Source organism: Lycium barbarum, chromosome 12, assembly GCF_019175385.1.
Source record: "Lycium barbarum isolate Lr01 chromosome 12, ASM1917538v2, whole genome shotgun sequence".
Classification (NCBI taxonomy): Eukaryota; Viridiplantae; Streptophyta; class Magnoliopsida; order Solanales; family Solanaceae; genus Lycium; species Lycium barbarum.
In genome coordinates this window covers 73,372,995-73,377,660 of record NC_083348.1, presented here as the reverse complement: position 1 = coordinate 73,377,660, position 4,666 = coordinate 73,372,995, and the positions used below count along the sequence as shown (strand labels likewise).

The 4,666-nt window shown below is 32.3% G+C and overlaps 1 long non-coding RNA gene across 1 annotated transcript; it reads right to left on the bottom strand.

Moving 5' to 3' along the window:
* Positions 1-965: 965 nt before the first annotated feature.
* LOC132623133 (uncharacterized) lies at positions 966-4,187 on the bottom strand. The gene is made up of 3 exons (XR_009576105.1): positions 3,872-4,187; positions 2,345-2,440; positions 966-1,385 (listed from the first exon to the last, which is right to left on the bottom strand). It is a non-coding gene; the product is annotated as an uncharacterized LOC132623133 (long non-coding RNA).
* Between the last annotated feature and the right edge of the window lie 479 nt (positions 4,188-4,666).

Sequence of the window (4,666 nt, the reverse complement as noted above, 5' to 3'; positions counted from 1 at the left end):
TTTCGAAGGCCATTGAGACTTACACCAATAAATATTAATATTATAGTATTTTATATACTCCCTCCGTCTCATATTACTTGTCACTTTTTCTTTTGCACGCTTCTTAAGAAATCATAAATAAAAGATGTATTTCATTATCTTACCCCTATCTCTCTGCAATAAATACATTCTAATCAAAATTGACTATTTTCAAGAACATTTATTACTAAGGGTAAGATAGGAAATATTTAATTAATTTTATCTTGGTTTTGTAAATGAACAAGTAATATGGACATATATTTTTAATATATATGATGGAAAGGATAAGATAGGAAAGATTTAATTAATTTTATCTTGGTTTTGTAAATGAAAAAGTAATCTGGACATATATATATTTTAGTAATGTTAAGTACTTCATTTATGAATAAGTAAAAGTGCACGGAGGAAATAAATATGTGTCAGAGAATTAAAATTGAAGTGCATATGTGTATACATGAGGAGAGAATAAATATTCAAAAAGTAATGTTGAGTATTTCATTTATGAAATATGTATGTATCGGAGAATTAAATTTGAAGTGCATATGTGTATACATGAGGATAGAATAAATATTCATTACTATGACATATGTCCACGTAGATAAAAAATGAGGTTGGTTAAAGTGTACAATTTATATAGATTTTGGTACAAGCATTCATTGAGGAGAGAATAAATATTCATAAAGTAATGTTGACTACTTCATTTACGAACAATTAAAAGTGCACGGAGGAAATAAATGTGTCAGAGAATTAAATTTGAGGTGCATACGTGTATACATGAGGATAAAATAAATATTCAGTATAATAACATATGTCCACGTGGGATAAAAAAGTAGTTAGTTAAATTGTACAATTTATATAGCTTTTGGTACAAACATTCACTGCGGGTATAATTTGTAAAGGAGTGAGTACAAGGAGGGACTGCTGTATTCGTCCCTCCATGGCACTTATATATAATGTAAATAAATAATGTAAAAGAAAACTAGATGGGCACGGGCCCAAAATCTTCCATATTCAAGTAGGAAAACTAACCCTCTTAATAAGGGGCGTAAACAGCCCTCGAACTTAACTATAGCAATATGTACAACACAAAAGTTAAAAGTTACTTATATTTTCACACAAAAGTTAAAAGTTACTACATCCTCACTTCGTCTACAATTACACAGTCACGAGGAAAAGAACCCAAATATATCTTAATGCTAATGCAAGTTCCATTTACATCCATCTAAAACGATCTTCTGCTTGAGTGCAAGTCCATTAACATTCATCTAAAACGATCTTCCGGTTGAAATGCCAAATACTTGATGGAAACCTCTGAAGATGAAAAGAATTACTTTTTCTCCTGCAAGGGAGTAACCTCCTATAATAAACTACAAGGTTTCAAAGCCGATAATGAGACACGGCATTATGACATAGTACAAGATGCCAATTTGTAACATAACTTATACTGAGAAACTGTTGATACATGGAGAAATTTATAAAAAATTTGCTTCGAAGACATCCAAAACGATACCTACTGTTTGGAAAGCGAAAGAACCTTTTTTAGGGAATGACCGTGAGTCATATTCATTAACGTAGATAAATTCTATGACTAATTTCAAACTCCCTAATAAGTCAAAGTTGAGGCTGCAGTTCTTTATGTGCTTTGCACTGGGATGAAGCATTACCTAGACACTCATTTTTTGAGAACTTTATAAAGGATAATGCCTAATCATAAGCTAATACATTCATGTATCCGTCACCCTTTTGTTTTGGGAAGTTATCGGTCAATCAAATTCATTGACAACCAAAGTAGCGCCCATTCCTTTTATATGCTAATACTCATGACTATTGGTATTAAAACTAAAAGTAACTGGAAAAAAATTCTTATAGTTTGCCAAGGAATTGACAAGTTCATTCTTACCTAGCTTAATATGAGCGACCAACATACCGTTATAAAGTTCATTCTTAGCTCACTTAGTATGAGCGGTCCACATGTCACTATCAAGCAGGCCATGCATTCGAATGACAACAGAATGGTATTGTCTCGCACCCTAAGGGGAGAAGGACAGTGCGCGAAACCAAATTTAGTAAGAGCCCGTTTGGCTTAGCTTATAAGTTGCTGAAAACAGCTTATTTTTGAGTTTTTGGCTGACCAGCTTATAAGCCATTTTGTGCTTAAAATAAACCCAAAAAAATAAGTTGGGGGTAGCCCAACTTATTTTTTTTAGCTTATAAGCTGCTTGTTTTAAGCTAAGTCAAACGGGTCCTTACCATGTCTAAATGCTAATACAGATAACTAGGAGTGTGAATAAACAGCTAAAATGCTATGAATAAACAGGTGATTTACTTGATTTGTTTTTCGACTTCTTTCTCAATCTCATCCCAGCCGATGAAGGCGGTTAGCTTGCACGGTCTGCTTACCTGATCCTTACGGAGTGCCTCACTGAAAAAAAATTAAAAAGAAAATAAAAACATATTCTAGAATTTGGGTGCATAAATTAGTGTACTTTCTTTATCTACCAAAAAAACACCAAAAACAGAACATGAAACTCTCTTCCCTATTAAGAAGCTCTTCTCCGATCATTTTTAAACCATTATAAAATAACTATAATTTTCTGGCCTATGATCAATTCGTGTAAAATACAACAGTACATTAGGGTTTGATAATTCAATTTTGTATCACTGAAAGGAATATAGTATACTCTACCCCTCATGTCATGAAGCTCGCACCTAGGTTTTAATCCCAAAGAGCCGTCAGAGTCGGTTATATGAATCATCCTTCAATCTGTTAAAAATCCCCATAATGGAAAGAACCAACTAAGCTGCAATACTGAACAAAATTAGAGTCAACTATATAAATCATCCGTGACCATTTTCCTTTTGGCCCAATATTGCTTTGCTTATAAATGTTTTTCATTTTATTGCAAGTTAAGGCCTAAGGGTTCTCTATCAAAGAGCCAAAATGGATGCATGTAACCTAAATTTTTCTGATGATTTCAGAATAACCAAAAAAAAATCAAGCAGTTAATGAAGGGTGGAAGATACCACACTGTGGATCCAAACACAGGAAGTCTAGGAGGTGTCACCGTCAATTACGTAAGATAAGAAGTGACCTCAGTCAAATATTGCCGATGGCTCTTTGCAAGTCGGCATTGAACCCCGCAATAGTCACCTTGATCTGACTTAGCAAATATGCCCTTGAAGAATGCGTCCACAAGGTAATGCCGAGCATAACATTATGGAGAGACAGCCGATACCAAAGACTTGGTCAACGAAGAAAACATCAACGAAAACAACATACAAGACCCTCTTTACTACGCATTAAATGGAGTTAATGCAGTAACGATAAAACGGTTCATAACGGCCAGAATCAAGAAATTAAATGACAATCATTAATTCAGTAATTAATTATTGTTGTTACTTACATACAATGGGAAGGACATCAAATAGGATCATATACCTATAAATAGGATTTTCACTTGTATAACTAGGCATTCAATACTGACTGGAAAAACATACTATTACTGATTATTATTTTGCTTATTCTCATCCTCATTATTCTTTGATCATTAAGTTCTTACTCATTCTTGGGAACAAGGAAATCCAGATCATTAAGTTCTTACTCATTCTTGGGAACAAGGAAATCCATTACTACTGTTCATCACAATTGACATAAGTCTATTTCTTCCTTTTATTTACTTATTCTTTATCGATAATTAATAACTTGCTTGTGTTAATTCTTACATCTCTATCAAATTACTACCAACTGTGGTTAATTTTAGAACAAATTCAACTATTTGGGTAAAAAATGAATTTTGACTCAAACAGACACCCTATTCGAATAGTAGTGGTTTTAATATTTGTCACAACTTACCAAATATGCCCTTGAAGAATGCGTCCACAAGATAGTTGAAATAGTATGTATCTATGATGTATGATGTATTCCATGCAGATCTTGAGTCTATTAGCTGCACTTATATTATAAACAACTGATTCTTAATATATATCAGTAACATGTACCACCAATAATATCTTAATGCATGTGCAGCACACCAAATTACCTAATGAAATGAATTTTAAATAATTGAAATAGTTATTGTTTGAGCAAAAAAAATGATTTATTTATTGGTCAAGAACAAAATGATTGACCAAATTAAATCAGTACGGTCAGAAAACAGGTTCTCATGACGTCTAACTCCGCTTTCAAATTATTTGGGTGAAAAAGAAAATTTATACTAATATTACTAAAGTATACTGTATATAGGCTAAGGTATTTTCAACGCTCCAATCTTGGACTTCTGTTGAATGATTTTCAGTTGAAGGCAGGCTCGTGGTTTTATAGACAACATACTATAAGAGAAAGCCAGCCAAAAAGGAATGAATTTAGGCTATATACATTAACAGTGTAAAGAAATTTTATATATCATCCGTGAGAATCAACTCGTGATAATAAGTAAATTATATTTTTAACTACCGGATTATCAATTAATTAATGCTTATAAAAAAATTATAATTAACTAATAACGTGATATAATTGTATAAATATTTTTTAAATTTTCAATGCATAGAACTTAACTCAAAAGGAACACGTTGTTGTACATATTTGAAAATTTATACTAATATTACTAAAATATGTGCATGGTATAGGCTCAGTGTCAACAGAAGTCCA